Consider the following 18319-nt stretch of genomic DNA (forward strand, 5'->3'; position numbering starts at 1 on the left):
TTTAATACTTTCCATGTGCATGATGGATGAATCCTGCTACTCCTTCTGTGGGAGTGTGTGTCATACAGATGCCATGAGACGTAGCAGCTGGGCCCACATGAACGTCTCAGTAACAAAAGCAGACAAAAGCATCGGTATATTAGAGCAAAATTGCATCTTTGATAAGTAAAATAAAACTATAATTCTTTCACAAAAAGGCAAAGGATTTCAATTTTATTTTAAACTTTTGTGAAAAACCTATTTAAAATTGGAGAATGCAGTTATCTAAATGAACTCGTAAGTGGGTATTGTTAGTATGTGGTTATGTGTAGTGGAAGAATGCCACACAAAGTTGAACTTCCATCTTCTGGAGTTATTTAGAAGGGATATAGAATCTGCTCCAAAGAGGGTTATGTGTGACCTTCTGTACAAATGAGGTAATGGGTCATGCTTTAGGGGAAAGTTCTTAGCCTCTTTGTGTTTTAGGTTTCTTTGATGATCTCATGAATGTGTCCCAGAGCATTTCCATTTGCATAACCCTTTACACATAATATCAGGAGTATTTGAACACCACCCCTGCAGCGCAACTGTGGAGCCCGGTTGTAGTTTCCCTGAGGTTCTGTTCTCCAGTTTACTGAAGGACGGAGGCTTTGGGTTGGGAGTAGGAGACATGGGAAAAACCTATGTTCTCATTCTGACTTGACATTTAAATTCCAATCTGGTCTGTAAAATTTGTAGTGAAACATTTTCATTTTTATTTCTACTTTTTCTCTTATTCCCTGAGGCCATGTTAGATTCAATCCCAAAAGACTTTTTTTCTTTTTTTTCTGCGTCCTGTTATCATGCCTTTTGGATATGAATAATTCCGCTCCACTGGTTTTCAGTGGGAGGAAACTGTGTCCCCTTGGGAGATATGTGGCAATACCTGGAGACACTTTGGATTGTCATAATTGAGAAAGTGCTACTGGCATCTAGTGGGTAGAGGTCATGGATATTGCTGCACATCCTAAAACACACAGAGAGCCCCCACAATGAAGGACCAATCATATGACCCCAAATGTCAGTAATGCTGTAGTTGAGAAAGCCTGTGCTAGACAATTAAATTCCTTTTCAAAAAGGAACCCACTTGATCTTTGGTACAGAGATTTGTTTGGAGGTCACTCTTTGGGGAATTAGAATGCAGTGTTCAAAGCAGTTGGTGGTGTTTTCTGTTAACAGACACTTTTGTTTAAACAAAGATGGACATATTCACCAAGGTTTCCACTCACTTCTCAATGAAGCTAATGAACATGGCACACAGTGTTTTCTCAGAACTACCGACAGCCTTTGGAGAAAAAGTGTGTAAAGGAAAATAACAGAGAAACTACAGAAGAGCAGAGAATGATGAACAGATATTCCTTGACTTGCAGTGGAGTTATGTTCCAATAAACCCATCATAAAGTGAAAATATCCCAAATTGAAAGTGCATTTAATATACCTAACCTACCAAGTGTTATATCTTAGTCTAGCCTACCTTAAAGGTGCTCCAAATACGCTGTGCTTAGTCCACAATTGTGCAAATCATCTAACACAAAGCCTATTTTAGTGTTAATGATCTCATGAAATTTATTAAATACTGTACTAGAAGTGAAAACCAGAATGGTTGTGTGGGCACAGAGTGGTTGTAAGCATACTGGTTGTTGACCCTGGTGACCGTGTGGCTGCCTGGGAGCTGTGGCTGCTGCCCAGTGTCATGAGAGAGGATAGTCCCGCATATTGCTAGCCTGGAAGGAGTTCAAAATTCCCAATATGGTTTCTACTGAATGCGTGTCACTTCTGCGCCAACGTAAAATAAAATCATAAGCCAACACGTCGTAAGTTGGGGGCTGTCTGTATAACTCCACTGCCTTAAAATTGTGCTTAGAAATACAGTTTTATAATTTTGAATTTTAATACTATTTCTGAATTATGTCTTTCTTTTTTATTGTTTTCTGACACATCTCTCTCTGGTGTCGCTCTCAGTATGTCCATCCTCCTGCACCCATACCTGCTTCTCCCCCTTGCCTCCTGATCCCCCACCCTGCTGTAGAAGTCAGAAGCTCAGCCATCCAGAGTCCTCCCTGGTCTTAACCTCTGGTGGGTGAACTGGTTCCCCTGCAAGATCTCTTTAATTTGCCCCCTCTCCTGAGTCACACTGCTGCTGCCTGAGTTCAGAGTCTCACTGTATCTTCTACACTATTATTTTAATTGCTACTTGACTGGTCCTCCAAGCACAGCCTGGTCCTTTCCTCTGTCTCACAAATCTGCACTACTGGCAAAAATAGTCTTTCTAAATAAAAATCTTATTGTGAAACTGAGACCTTTGAATCGGGCTGGCTTCTATAAAATTTCTTAGTCCATAAAAACCCTTCTCTAATGCAGTAAGTGAAGCAAAAAAACCAAAAAAATAAAACTACCATATAATATACAGGGTGATGTGATTATGAGATTAATGAATTGATGGAATGATCCTGGCCACCTGACTGGTTGGCAGTACCCAGAGTTGTTCTGTAAGTCACAAATACATCCTTGCCCTGGTGGTGCCATGCCATGGAGGTTGCCTGCTCTGGGCTTAAGTCTCCTTGGCGATAATCCTGTGTCCTTTGGCTGGCTGGGTCTTCCAGGATTAGCTGTGGTGATTCCAGGAAATGTCTGGTTAATGTTCATTTTTGAACATCAGCCTGATCTTTCAATATTGGAGAATATTAGGGGCACAGGGAATTACCTGCCACTTTTCATGGTTGCTTGGCTTCTCTTTCACCGTACTTCCTCTTTCTTCTATAAAAGCTGAAATATTTGAAAACACGTGATGAGCAGGAAGATGGGAGCCAATTGCCAAGCTCTTTATATCTGAAAACAAATAATTATGGGGAGTTCTCTGTAGATTTTATAGGTCTTTCCTCATTTGGCCTCAGAATTAATTTTCAATTATCATTCCCTGTGATTGCATTCTCCCTAACCCCTACCCTGAAAACACACACACACACACACACACACACACACACACACACACACATCCAGACCTATTCCAGTCCATTCCCAGAAGACCTTTCTTACTCTCTGTTCTCTTAAGTTACCATGACGATCCAGATTTAAAATGCTTTTTCCCTTTTTGTCCAGTTGGAGACCTATATTTTTAAATGATCACACCCCACTATGAAGCCTTTGAGTCATTCCACAAATATATTTCAGACACTGTGGTGGTTGATGCTGTTGACAGAAAATGAGTGTAGGAAAGTGAGGCCATCATAAGGCCTACAGTCTGGTGTGGAGGACAGAAGTTAATGGGGTCCATATGGAGTATAAGTGTGGGACAGGGAAATTCTTGGCATTGGGGGATCATAGCTGCCACCATCTATTTTCTCATAACACCCTGAATGTACCTCTCTGTACTTTCGGCCTCTGTCACCAGGCTCTGAGTCACCTCAAGTCAGATACTGTGTCTTGAACTTGATGCCAAGCACCTAGCACAGTGACAGATAGTAGATGGTTATACTTTTTTGTTAATTGAGTTAATGAATCTTGAAATGCAGCATAACCTATGCAAGTATTTATGGTAGAAACATGGTAAGAGGGGAAAAAAGTGTTTTCAAAGTTGTGGAAACTTTTACAGAATAGAGCCCCACTCAGTATTTGTGCTCTTTGTAAGGAATCCTCTCAGAGCTCCCTGAGGCAGATCTAGAGAGGCTGTCCTGTGCTAAGGATACAGAAGAGTCACAGAAAAGACAAGTAGCTAGGTCACACAGTGATGGTGTGAGATGCTAGCTTGGGGGGTCTCTGAGTCAGGAAGGAAAGAGGGACTATGCCTGGCTGGGGCATAGTATTTTCGGGTTTAGCCCTGTGACTCGGTTATCAGAGGGCTGTTTATGTGTGCTTGCTGGATCCCCAGGCCAGCAACACAATTCTGTTATTTGTCTTGGGTCTGTAAGGTCATGAAATAGTGATTTTCAAAAAATACTTAAACCTCCTCCCTTCTGGACAGCTCTGGGAAATCCCTGAAAAGTGCTTCCTTTTTGGGACCCTGTTTATCTTTTATCTGGGAGGACTCTTAAAGGTCAACCAGATATGGAAATATTTTTCAGATACTGCAACTTTCTTAAAGTAATAAGATGGGAAAGATTTTGATGGACAAAAATAATTAACTTATTTCAAAACATCTCAATTCTTAATCTTTTGCTGAATGGATTTCATGTCCCCTGTGTATCTTTTACTGGGGGGAAGAGAGAAAAAAAACCTAAAATCATTTTCATATTCAAAGTTCTGTTTTTTCATCCTTAGTCAAATCCATCTTCTGTCCTTGGCAGTGTGGTTTGGATTGGAGGTAAGTTTCCTCTCAGCCCTGGAGCACGGAGACAGACAGCATGTGTGTATCATGCTATCATGCTCTACATTTACTCACTTTCTTGCAATGTAGGTGACAATGATGCCTATTTGCCTTTTTTTCTCCACCTATATATGTACCATCTTTATTTAATTCAGTATGGATAAATGATTGGTACTTTCTAATTTTTATCAGTGTGTGAATCCCTGTGATGGATATCTTTATTTTTATTTTATTTTGTGTATTTATTTATTTATTTATTTATGAATTTACATCCAAGTTGTTAGCATATAGTGCAATAATGATTTCAAGAGTAGATTCCAGTAGTTCATTCCCTATGTATAACACCCAGTGCTCAACCCAACAAGTGGCTTCCTTAATGCCCCTTACCCATTTAGTGCATACCCCACCCACAATTCCTCCAGCATCCCTCAGTTTGTTCTTTGTATTTAAGAATCTCTTATGTTTTGTCCCCCTCCTTGTTTTTATATTACTTTTGCTTCTCTGCCCTTAAGTTCATCTGTTTTGTATCTTAAATATGAGTGAAGTCATATGATATTTGTCTTTCTCTAACTAATTTCGCTTACCATAATACCCTCTAGTTCCATCCACATAGTTGCAAGTGGCAAGATTTCATTCTTTTTGATTGCCGAGTAATACTCCATTGTGTGTGTGTGTGCGTGTGTGTGTGTGTGTGTGTGTGTGTGTATACATACATATCTCATATATATCTCATATATACGTACATACATATCTTATATCTTCTTTATCCATTCATCTGTCAATGGACATTTGGGCTCTTTCCTTACTTTGGCCATTGTCTATAGTAGTGCTATAAACATTGGGGTGCATGTGCCCCTTTGAAACAGCATACCTATATCCCTTGGATAAATACCTAGTAGTGCAATTGCTGGGTCATAGGGTAGTTCTATTTTTAATTTTTTGAGGAACCTTCGCACTGTTTTCCAGAGTGGCTCCACTAGTTTGCATTTCCACCAGCAGTGCAAGAGATCCTCTTTCTCTGCATCCTCATCAACATCTGTTGTTGCTTGAGTTGTTAATTTTAGCCATTCTGATCAGTGTGAAGTGGTATCTCATTGTGGTTTTGATTTGTATTTCCCTTATGATGAGTCATGTTGAGCATTTTTCATGTGTCTGTTAGTCATCTGGATGTCTTTTTTTTAATGCTTATTTATTTTTGAGAGAGAGAGAGATGGATAGAGCACGAGCAGGGGAGGGGCAGAGAGATAGGGAGACACAGAATCTGAAGCAACCTCCAGGCTCTGAACTGTCAGCACAGAACCTGATGTGGGGCTCGAACCCACAAGCAGTGAGATCATGATCTGAGCCAAAGTCAGACGCTTAACCAACTGAGCCACTCAGGTGTCCCACCTGTATGTCTTCTTTGGAAAAGTGTCTATTCCTGTCTTTTGCCCATTTCTTCACTGCATTATTTGTTTTTTGGGTGTTGAGTTTGATAAGTGCTTTATAGATTTTGGATACTAACCCTTTATCTGATATGTCATTTGCAAATATCTTCTCCCTTTCCATTGGTTGCCTTTTAGTTTTGCTGATTGTTTCCTTTGCTGTGCAGAAGCTTTTTATTTTGATGAGGTCCCAATAGTTAATTTTTGCTTTTGTTTCCCTTGCCTCTAGAGATGTTTTGATTAAGAAGTTGCTGTGGCCCAGGTCAAAGAGGTTTTTGCCTGCTTTCTCCTCAAGGATTTTGATGGCTTCCTGTCTTATGTTTAGGTCTTTCATCCATTTTGCATTTATTTTTGTGTATAGTGTAAGAAGTGGTACAGTTTCATTTTTCTGTATGTTGCTGTCCAGTTTTTTCACCACCATTTGCTGAAGAGACTGTCTTTATTCCATTGGATATTCTTTCCTGCTTTGTCAAACATTAGTTGACCATACATTTGTGGTCCATTTCTGGGTTCTCTATTCTGTTCCATTGATCTGAGGGTCTATTTTTGTGCCAGTACCAGACTGTCTTGATGATTACAGTTTTGTAATACATCTTGAAGTCTGGCATTGTGATGCCTCCAGCTTTGGTTTTCTTTTTCAGGATTGCTTTGGCTATTCGGGGTCTTTTCTGGTTCCATACAAATTTTAGGGTTATTTGTTATAGCTCTGTGAAAAATGCTGGTGTTATTTTGATAGGGATTGCATTGAATATGTAGATTGCTTTGGGTAGTATTGACATTTTAACAATGTTTGTCCTTTCAATCCATGAGCATGGAATATTGTTCAATTTTTTGTGTCTTCTTCAATTTCTTTCATAAGCTTTCTATAGTTTTCAGTGTATAGAGTTTTCACGTCTTTGGTTAGGTTTATTCCTAGATATTTTATGGTTTTTGGTGCAATTGTAAATGGGATCAATTCCTTTATTTCTCTTTCTGTTGCTTTATTATTGGTGTATAGAAATGAAAATGATTTCTGTGGGTTGATTTTATACCCTGTGACTTTGCTGAATTCATTGATCGGTTTTATCAGTTTTTTGGTGGAATCATTTGGGTTTTCTGTAGAGTGTCATGTCATCTGTGTAGAGTGAAAGTTTGACTTCCTCCTTGCTAATTTAGATGCCTTTTATTATTTGTGTTGCCTGATTGCTGAGGCTAGGGCTTCCAATACTATGTTGAATAACAGTTGCAAGAGTGGACATCCTTGTTGTGTTCCTGACCATAGGGGGAAAGCTCTGGTTTTCCCCATTGAGGATGATAATAGCAGTGGGTCTTTCATATATGGCTTTTATGATCTTGAGTTATGATCCTTTTATCCCTACTTTTTTGAGGGTTTTTATCAAGAAAGGATGCTATATTTTGTCAAATGCTTTCTCTACATCTGTTGAGAGGATCATGTGGTTGTTGTCCTTTCTTTTATTGGTGTGATTTATACCAATGATTGTGGATATTGAACCAGCTCTGCATCCCAGGTATAAATCCCACTTGGTCATGGTGAATAATTGTTTTAATGTACTGTTGGAACTGGTTGGCTAGTATCTTGTTGAGGATTTTTGCATCCATGTTCATCAGGGAAATTGGTCTGTAGTTATCCTTTTTAGTGGGGTCTTTGGTTTTTGGAATCAAGGCAATGCTGACTTCATAGAATGAGTTTGGAAGTTTTCCTTCCATTTATGTTTTTTGGAACAGCTTCAAAAGAATAGGTATTAACTCTCCTTTAAATGTTAGGTAGAATTCCCCTGGAAAGCCATCTGGCCCTGGGCTCTTGTTTTATTGGGAGATTTTTGATTACTAATTCTATTTACTTACTGGTTATGAGTCTGTTCAAATTTTCTATTTCTTCTTGTTTTAGTTTTGGTAGTTTATATGTTTCTAGGAATTTGTCCATTTCTTCCAGATTGCCCAATTTATTGGTGTATAATTGCTCATAATATTCTCTTATTGTTGTTTGTATTTCTGCAGTGTTAGTTGTGATCACTTCTATTTCAGTCTTGATTTTATTTATTTGGGTCCTTTCCTTTTTCTTTTTGATCAGACTGGCTAGGAGTTTTTCATTTTTGTTAATTCTTTCCAAGAACCAGCTCCTGGTTTCATTGATCTGTCATACTGTTGTTTGGTTTCTATAGTAATTAATTCTGCTCTAGTCTTTATTATTTCCTGTCTTCTGCTGTTTTGGGGTTTTATTTACTGTTCTTTTTCCAGTTCTTTAAGGTGTAAAGTTAGGTTGTGTATCTGAGATCTTTCTTCCTTCTTTAGGAAGGCCTGGATTGCTACAGACTTTCCTCTTATGACCACCTCTGCTGGGTCTCCGAGATTTTGGACTGTGGTATTATCATTTTCATTGGCTTCCATGTACTTTTTAATTTCCTCTCTAACTTTCTGGTTAGCTCATTCATTCTTTAGTAGGATGTTCTTTGGTCTCCAAGTATTTGTTGTCTTTCCAAATTTTTTCTTGTGGTTCATTTTGAGTTTCATAGCGTTTTGATCTGAAAATATGTATGGCATGATCTCCATCTTGTGTACTTGTTGAGGGCTAATTTGTGTACCATTATGTGATCTCTTCTGGAGAATGTTCCATGTGCAGTGGAGAAGAATGTGTATTCTGCTGCTTTAGGATGAAATGTTCTGAATATATCTGTTAAGTCAATCTGGTCCAGTGTGTCATTCAAAGCCATTGTTTCCTTGCTGATTTTCTTTTTAGATGATCTGTCCATCGTTGTAAGTGGGGTGTTGAAGTCCCCTACTATTATCGTATTGCTATCAATGAGTTTCTGTATGTTTGTGATTGATTTATACATCTGGGTGCCTCCATCTTTGGAGCATAAATGTTTGCAATTGTTATATCTTCTTGGTGGATAGACCACTTAATTATGATATAATGCCCTTTTCTTCATCTCTTGGTACAGTCTTTATTTTAAAATCTAGATTGTCTGATATAAGTATGGCTACTCAGGCTTTCTTTTGGTGACCATTAGCATGATAGATGGTTCTCCATCCACTTACTTTCAATCTGAAGGTGTCTTTTGGTCTAAAATGTGTCTCTTGTAAACAGCATATAGGTGGATCTTGATTTCTTTTCCATTTTTTGACTGGAACATTGAGTCCATTGACGTTTAGAGTGAATACTGAAAGATATGAATTTATTGCCATTATGTTGCTTGTAGAGTTGGAGCTTCTGGTGGTGTTCTCTGGTCCTTTCTAATCTTTGTTGCTTTTGGTATGTATGTATGTATGTATGTATTTATATTTTCATCTTTTCTCCCCTCAGAGAGTGGCCCTTAAAATTTCTTACAGTGCTGGTTTAGTGGTCACAAACTCCTTTAATTTTTGTTTGTCTGGGAAACTTTTTATCTCTCCTTCTATTTTGAATGACAGTCTTGCTGGATAAAGAATTCTTGGCTGCATGTTTTTCCAATTCAGCACATTAAATATGCCTTGCCACTCCTTTCTGGCCTGCCAAGTTTCTGTGGATAGATCTGCTATGAACCTGATCTGTCTTCTCTTATAGGTTAAGGACTTTTTTTTCCCTTGATGCTTTCATAATTCTTTCCTTGTCTAAGTATTTTGTGAATTTGACTATGATATGCCTTGTTGATAGTCAATTTTTGTTGAATCTAATGGTAGTTCTCTGTGTTTCATGGATTTTGATGTCTGTGTCTTTCCCCAGGCTAGGAAAGGTTTCCATTGTGATTTGCTCACATAAACCTTCTACCCCTTTTTCTCTGTCTTCATCGTCTGGGACTCCTTTGATTTGGATGTTATTCCTTTTTAATGCGTCAGAACTCATTGTAGTTCTCTAATTCTTATATTGTGCTCATTTGCCTTAGTTTCCCTCTTTGTCTCTGCTTCATTATTCTCCATAAGTTTGTCCTCTATATCGCTGATTCGCTGCTCTGCTTCATCCATCCTTGATGCCATGGCATCAATTTGAGATTACATCTCAGTTATAGCATTTTTAATTTTGTCCTCACTAGATTTTACTTTTCTTATCTCTGCAGAGGGGAATTCTATGCTTTTTTCAACCCCAGCTTAGTATTATTATTATTATTATTGTGATTCTAAATTCTGGTTCAGACATATTGCTTGTATCTGTGTTAAGTCACTGGCTGTCATTTCTTCCTGTTCTTTCTTTTGAGGTGAATTCCTTTGTTTTGTCATTTTCAAGGAAGAAAAAGAATTAATGAAATAAAAAATAAATGAAAATAAATAAATAAAATTTAAAAATTAACAACAACACAAAAAAATCAAATAAAGGATCCTAGATCTTAGGTGTGTTTTGGTCTGGTTGTTGAAAAAAGAAAGCTTGATAGAATAGAGAAAAAAGGGGAAAAAAGGGGAAAAAAAGAAAAGGAAAACGTTTGAAAATTAAAAAAAATGAATACAGTAAAATAGAACAAAATGAAATGAAAGTAAAATAGAATTTTAAAAAAATTTCCAAAAACGTAAAAAAATATATTAGGAAAAAAATTTAAAATCTTTTTTATAAAAACGGAAAATAAAAACATTTTTTTCTCTTTCTGTATTCAAGAATAAGAAAAAAAAAGAAAAAAATTGAATAGATGGACCAGTGAACAGAATGAAATATGATTGAAATTACATCCAGTTTCCCCTAGAAGTCAAACTATGATGCACTTTATAGTCCATAAACTAGACAGGTGGAGAGACTTGTGGTGTTCCTCTAGAGCATGGTTCGTGCTCCATTCTCCACGAGATGGTGCTGCTTAGTTTACTGGAGTGGAATGTGTGGCGTGTGTAGGCGTGTATGCACATGCGTGGGAGGGGTGAAAATGGCGTTACCCAGCTAGACAGTTTCTAGTATCAGAACTCTGTGCTCCCCCCACAGGTAATCAACCACCCCTTTTTGTTTCTGCTTCTGTCCATTACCAGACCATTAGCCTGTCAGGTGGCACTTCCCTCCTATTATCTCAGATGGAGCTGTGTTTCTAAACCCTTCACTTCTGAGGACCCTGTTGCTTTGACTTGCTCTGATCCTTTGGGGGAGGGTCTTGCTGATCAATGGCTGGGTACCAGCCAGTCCCCAGAAATGTTTGCACAACCGTGCTGCTGCACATGCCCAGAGACTGTGGCCAGGTGCCATCTAGCCCCAGAAAAAGTTCACGGGATCATGTAGGAGCAGCATTGCAAAGATTATGGTAAATCACAACACATATCTGGTGCCCAGCTTCACCCTTAATGGCCTTCTTCCAACACCAGCAAACGTGGCTGTTCTCTGGGGTTTGCTGGGACCTTTTCCTGTGGGGAGGCCGCACAGCCTCTACCAAATGCCCTCTCAGCAGAGGAACCGCCTCTTCCCGTGTGGCCTGAGGCCCCCTTAGACTTGGCTGTCTGCTCCTGGGGATTCACCCTTCCCACCAGAGCCCCTCCAGGTATCTGCAGAGTTTCAGATTCTGCGCTCTGCTGTTTATAGAGACTTAATGGAATTTAAACCCTCTCCTTTCTCCTTTCTCCCTTCTCCCTTTCTTATTAAGTCTCTTATGGCTGTTTCCACTCTTTATCTTTCTCTCCAGCTGCTTTCTGCGGGGGGGGGGGGGGGCGGGGAGTGCTTTTTCTGTACTCTCCACCTGTCTTCATCCTCTCACTGCAAGCAACTACCCTCACAGCTTCTCTCTCTCCCAGTTCTCCTCTCCGCACCCTATACCTGCTGAGTTCTGTGGTTCCAGTTGTGCAGATTGTTGTGTTAATCCTCAGATCAGTTTTTTAGGTGTGCAAGATGGTTTGGTGTTGATCTAGCTGCATTTCAAGGATGAGAGAGGCAAAAAAAACTTCCATGCTGCTCCGCCATCTTGGCCCTGAGTCCCAGTGATGCATATTTGTTGTCTTAAGATTGAGGACTCTACAATTCTGAGCTCAGGAAAAAAGTGTTACCGTTTTTAAGACTGTTAAGGATAACATTAAACCCTTTCCTACACTCCCTTTTGAATGTGATGATGGATGGGATCAATAGCTTGGATTTGGCCTCCATCAACTTAATATACATATTACTAAAATATATAAAAGTATAAAATATATTTGAAGACATTTTTAAGCTTTATAGTTATATAGTTATATTTATATGATATAACTTCAGGATGGAAGGATAACTCCCTTTGGCCAACAATACCTTTTCTCACCAGAACCTTTTCCCCAAAGGCTGGAATATTAGTTGATGATCCTCTTAACTTGGAGAAATACTTTTTTTTAAGTTTATTTTATTTGTTTTGAGAGAGAGCAAGTGAGTTCATGAGCAGGAAAGGGACAGAGAGACAGGGAGAGAGAGAATCCCAAGCAAGCTCCATGCACTGTCAGCACGGAACCCCATGGGGGGGCTGGATTTCAAGAGTCATGAGATCATGACCTGAGCTGAAATCAAAGGTCCCATGCTTAACCAACTGAGCCCTTGGAGAAAAAAAATGTTAAGTTTATTTATGCACCTTGACAGAGAAAGAGAGAGAGAGAGAGAGAGAGAGAGAGAGAGAGAGAGAATCTCAAGCAGATGCATTGTCAGCAAGGAACATGATACAGGCCTCGAACTCACGAGCCATGAGATCATGACCTGAGCTGAAGCTGGACGCTTATACAACTGAGCCAGCCAGGTACCCTGAGAAATACTTTTAAATTGGAAGATCCATGGGGGTATTTCTTTATGCAGGTTCTCAAAAGAGAAAAAAAACACAATTCCTTCCAAAACTAATATAGAAAGTTTATGTCTCTCTATATTTGCCACTCTATTCTCTCTATTTGATCTGTGGGAACAATAGCACTTTGTACTCAACACTAAGATGTACTGATGAATATTTTACATTTATCAGCATAAAAACACAGAGGTAAAAACTCTCTTATCTATCCCTGAGGGGTTCTTCCAGTTAGATGTGTTATTTTGGGGGGTAAACTATGCTCATTTTTCAGTAATCTAATTTTGATTTCCTGTTTTTGTTAGGAAAAAGAAACAGTATATATGATATTTAAGCCAGATAAATTAAAAACAGGGTATATAGGGGCTTCTGGGTGACTCAGTTGGTTAAGCATCCAACTTTAGCTCAGGTCATGATCTCACAATTTGTGGGTTTGAGCCCTGTGTTGGGCTCTGTTTTGACAGCTCAGAGGCTGGAGTCTGCTTAAGATTCTGTGTCTTCCTGTCTCTCTTCCCCTCCCCTGCTTGCACTTTGTCTCCCTCCCCTGCCTCTCAGAAATCAACATTAAAAAAAAAACTTTAAAACAGGGTTTATAGACAGATCCAAACACCAGACCTGGGGCTGCCCTATGCATAGGAAGACACAATATCATTCTGCCTCCTGACGGCAATACCCATCTGGCCATGGTAAGCCCTAAGCAGTGAGTCTGAGTGTGGATTCCAGCCTGAGCTCGTTTCTCTAATTCCATCCACAAGCCAGCATTCGGGGACTTTCCAACTTTGGGTTATTACAAATAGTGCTCGATGAATACCACTGCATGTCTTTTTGTGAACATGTATATGCATTTCTACTGGGTATTGAATTGCTGGTAAGGACATGTTTTGATGAAGCTAAGAAGAGAGTGTGCCAAAAATATAAGGACATTATTCTTTATTCTGAAGAGAGGGGCTTGTTGAAGACTCAGTAATCATTGAACAAGAGTATTAGAAAAGAGGGTAGGGATTGATCTAGGCAGTGTTTCTCAAATACTAATGTATCTAAAAATTGTTATAGGTTGAGTTGTGTTCTCTGAAGTTCATATGTTGAAGTCCTTACCCTCCTGTACTCAGAATGTGACTGTTATTTGGAGATGGGGTCTTTAAAGAAGTGGTTAAGTGAAAAGGAGGTCTTTAGGGTGGGCCTTAACCCCACACGGTTGATGTCCTTATAAGAAGAGGAGATTTGGACATAACACAGAGGAAGAACCATGTGAAGACCCAGAGAGAAGATGGCCATCTACAGGCCAAGGAGAGAGGCCTCAGAAGAAACCAACTTTGTTGACACCTTGATCTTAGATTTCTAACCTCCAGAATTGCAAGAAAATACAATTTCTGTTGTTCAAGCCACTCAATCTGTGCTACCTTGTTATGGCTATCCTCGCAATCTTGTTTAAATGCAGACTCTGTTCAGTAGGTGTGGGTGTGGACTCAAGGTTTTTATTTCTAACAAGATTGCACATAATACAGATGCTGCTGGCCCATGGACCACACTGTGGTAGCAAGGATCTAAACCACAAGTGAGGAACTTCTCTTAGGAGGAGAGACCTTTCTCTCTAACAGGAAAGGAAGAGAGTTCAGGACGGAAAAATAAACTTGTATGTGGGAGGTAGAGGATCAGTGGCAAACTGGCTCAGCGGATCCAAAAAGGATGTGTATGTGTTGGGGTGGGGGAGGGAGAGGCCCTGAATAATGATGTTTGCTGGTTCCTGTGGTATAAATGCTCTCTCCGTGGCTGACTTTAATTACCAAGATTTTAACAACTGGCTTGCAAAGTTCCTGGAAGTTTGACAATGGCCTCTTGCCACAGGTAGGGCCAGCTCCAGCTCATGGCTGTCCTGGATGCTGCGAGGGGCCTGCCTGATTTCCCTGCCTTCTCTCATGGGACCAGAATGTGCTTCTCTTGTGGGGACACAGGTGAGATCTGTCATGGCTACTTGAAGAAAATTAGAGACTGGAACTAGAGCTGATGTCCCATGAGTTGTCATTGAAGAGGAGCGCTCACTGGAGCTCTGGGTAAGGGGAGGAGCAGATACAAGTCGAAGCCCCTGTATCTCCTTTCCTCCTTCCCTGTGGACACTCAGAATGAGTGACAGCTCCTAGGGGCCAGGCTGACTCCAGGGCAGGCAGCTAGCTTGCAAGTGAGGGCAAATGGGAGAGGCCGGAAGTTATGCTTCTGTAATTCCCATTTCCGCTCTCAGCTCTCAGGAAGAGCCCACCCTTCCTGCACAGATAATCTTTGATTTTCTCCTCTTCCATAGTTAGAGAGAGCTGAGCTACGATCTTTGTCTCTCCTTTGTCAGACTGCCCTCTGATTCACAGTAATGTGAGTAAATGTAACAATTGATTATAAGAATTTTGAAATTAGGTATTTCAGATTAAATATTTTAAATGAGTTTAGGGAAAAACAGTTCTTTTTGAAAAACTCTGCTGGCCTTAGTTGTTTTGTAGCTGTTTTACTCTTGTGTCCCTAGGACAGGGAAAACATGAGAATTTGGGAAGAGTTTTGGTGTGTTTATAAGAAGAAAAAATCTGTGCATTGTCTTGGACCAGAACTTCCCACGTAGTTGCACTGGGGGTGTGGGTGCTGGGAGACAGGTGGGGGATAATACATGTGTGCGTGGGCACATTATGTTGTCTGGATTCTAGGATTTAACTCTGTTTTTCCAGGTGGAAAAAACACTAACATCTGAGAAGTTCAGATACTGGACAAATCCAAAAAAGCTGGCTAAAGAAAGTTCAATTTCTCCTCCACAGATTAAAGCTGGAGGAGACTTACAGCTTGGAGTCTTTTTTTTGAAGTTTAGGACTGGTGTGTTTAAGGAAGCCAAGGCCAACTTTCCTGGAATGCTAATAAGAAGTGTGTGTCCAAGATCATGCACAGAAACCTTGCAAGGGGACTAGTGAAGAAGGCACAGAGGCAGTGTCTGTGCTCAGGACTGCCTGGGCCACAGAACAGAACCCAGACTTCACGGACGGTCCTTTTCTTCTCTTCCTCCGGCACCACAAAACTGGTAGCATTTTGTTCTGTAGTGGGTTCTCTTCTCCATAAAAAGGCACAGTTGCTGGCCATGTCCTCCCTTCCCCTTCTGCCTACCTTGCCTTGATTTAAATCTTGAGTGACCAAATCAGTGTAGCAATTTGCATGGCAAAATAAAATGTGTGCACTTGGGTGGTTTGTGAATGTTTGTTGGGAGCATTCCACAGCTGCTTGAATAACTGAGGCTTTGGATGTGTGATGTTTGGGGCTGATGCTTGTTTTGCAATACTTGAGGTGTCCTTGAGTGGTTCTGCCCTCCCTCTATAATCTGGGATGGCTCCCCTCTCAGACTGTGCTTACTATTTGTGGGTGTTTTTGGAGCATCTCAGGAATCCATGGACCAGTCCTCTGCTCTTCTGTCCTGGGATCACATCAGAGCTCTGCTGCTCACTCCTGCCAACCTCCTCAGGAAATGCCAGTGCCCAGGCCCTGTGGCTCACAAAGCCAGAGATCTTGACATGTTAACCCTGCAGCCACCCAGGGTCTGTCTCTTCAACAATTGAGGCAGTATCCCTCAGTGTCTTCTTCAGTGCCACACACAGCCCTGCATGTTCCATATCTCAGAGAGTCCCTTGTAGAAATAACTCAGGTACACGTCCAGGCCTTAGCAATGAGCTTTGGGACTGGGCTACGAGGTGGTACTCTGAAGCAGAAGCCTGCAGCCCTCTCCATCTCTGTCCCTGGAAGCACACACCAAACTCTGCCTAGTTCTCCTGAAGCCCCCAAGGAAACCCTCACATACTCACCAGCTCCTGGGAACAATGGCCCGTGTTTATCACACATGCTCCGATGTGGCTCAGGCGTATCTCTTGCTAAAGAAAAGATCTCCCTACGTTAATGTATATTTTGATTACAAAAGAATATGTGTCGTGGCAGAAATTTGGACTATAGAAAATATGAATAAAATTTAAGTTGTCCACAGATCTGTGGCCACGCACTGAAGAAGTTCTCAGACAGACGTGAGTGGACATGCAGGGCTGACTCTGGGAGACAGCAGCAGCCACAGCAGCCTGCACACAGCCTTTATTTCCTATCTCATTAGATAGAAGTATCAAAGAAGATCACAGCATGGAAAGAGGGCACAGAGGATCTTTAGACATTAACCAGACATGCACCTGGTGGCTACGTGAAGGCAGGCAGGGAGCACATCTAGTTTCAAGGAGTGTCAGGGAGTTATAGCAGGTTTTGTATCTTAACTGTCCCCTGGGGGATCATGAGGCTCTGTATCTCATAATGCTATTGCCTTCAACAGCCTTTAGACCAGAACCTTGCTGACAGTTCAGCTATCCCCATTCACCCTCCAGGACATATAATACATTCTCTAGAAATAACTCCACACAAATCCACACCCAGCAATAACTACTGTTGATGGTGAGATGTGTATATTTTTATATATCCCCTTCCTTGGGGAAGGTCATTGAAAAGGCATGACTGCCAGTTGACCTGTGAGCTGGACCCAGGCCCTCAGAGGCTCCACACACTCTCTCCCCTGTCCTGGGTATGTGGGTTTCACTTAACCTTTCCCACTTGCAGAGACTGCTCCAAGGACACGGTTTTGAGACTGATGTGGCGTGGAAAATACCTGCATGGTGTATGTGACTGAACTCAGTTAAGGTTTCTTTAGAAACTTTTTAAGATTTGGTGGGTGGGTGCTGGGATCCATTCATCTTGCTGCCACCCAATACAAGCCAAGCTTAATAAAACTGCCACCTGTCTACCAACCTGGAGTGGCCTGCCTCTTTCTTCAGTCTCTCCCTGCCCTCCGAGCATGGAGCTGGTTTCATATTCTTCCAAGGAAGTTCCTAGGAGGGTTTCCAACCAACAATATGTATGGAAATAAAAACTTATAAACACAAGTTAAACTTTCACACAAGTTAATCATAGACTTCTATAGCACCTACTTACTATGAACCTTAATTGACTTGTATGATTTTCCATATTTCTTGTGATCTATTTACTTGTAGACAATTTGGGTAATTTAAATTATTTATATTACATGCTGCACTGTTATATTATGTACTGTACTATTGCTCATTCCTTAATGTTTTAAAGGAAGCCTTCCTAAACATAATACTGTTGAGATAAAAGTTGGGCATATTTTAAGGCTTCTTCTAAATTGGTCTCCAAAAAATAACTGATTTACACTCCCACCTACACCATCACTGACTGCTGCCTGGCTTATTTTTTAAGACTTGGATTGAATCATGGTTGCTCCTGCTTCTACTTTGGATTCACGGCTCATTGGTCTGTTACCTGAGCCATTTACATTACAGCTCTTATTAAAATCTACCAAGCTAGACTATGTTCCTGGTTAGACCACATCCATTTCAGGGACCGTGCTTTCTAAACTGGATTTGGGGAAAAAATTAATCCACAGGACTGGAAAACAGGCACTACAAATTTTAATTTTTTTTGTCCTCTAAAAAATTACTTTAAAATTTTATTAAGGTATAATGAATATAATGGACTTCGCATAGTTGACATGTACAATTGGATAAGTTGTGATATTGTAGGCACTGGTCAAACCATCACCATGATCAAGATAATTAGCATATCCATCACACCCTAAAGGCTCTTCTTATACCTTTCAGTCCTTCTCTCCCATCCCTCCTTGCCCCATCTTACCCACATACCCTCAGTCTCAGGCACCCACTACTCTGCTTTCTGCCACTATAGGTTAATTTGCATTTTATAGAGCATTACGTAAATGGAATCATACAGCATGTACTTTCTGGGTATGGCTCCTTTCACTCAGTACAATTATTTTGAGATTCATCCATACAGTGTGCATCAATAGTTCATTTTTTAATTACTAAGTTATATCCCATTGT

General features: G+C 40.4%; 1 long non-coding RNA gene across 1 annotated transcript in view; it reads left to right on the forward strand.

Annotated features, from left to right (window-relative positions):
- LOC125165994 (uncharacterized) overlaps nucleotides 1-16471 on the forward strand; it is a 41568-nt gene extending 25097 nt beyond the window's left edge. Inside the window, exons 2-3 of the long non-coding RNA XR_007152302.1 lie at nucleotides 14259-14365; nucleotides 15206-16471. This is a non-coding gene — a long non-coding RNA (uncharacterized LOC125165994). The remainder of the gene's footprint in view (nucleotides 1-14258; nucleotides 14366-15205) is intronic.
- Nucleotides 16472-18319: the final 1848 nt, after the last annotated feature.

This window comes from Prionailurus viverrinus, chromosome B2 (genome assembly GCF_022837055.1).
Source record: "Prionailurus viverrinus isolate Anna chromosome B2, UM_Priviv_1.0, whole genome shotgun sequence".
Classification (NCBI taxonomy): domain Eukaryota; kingdom Metazoa; phylum Chordata; class Mammalia; order Carnivora; family Felidae; genus Prionailurus; species Prionailurus viverrinus.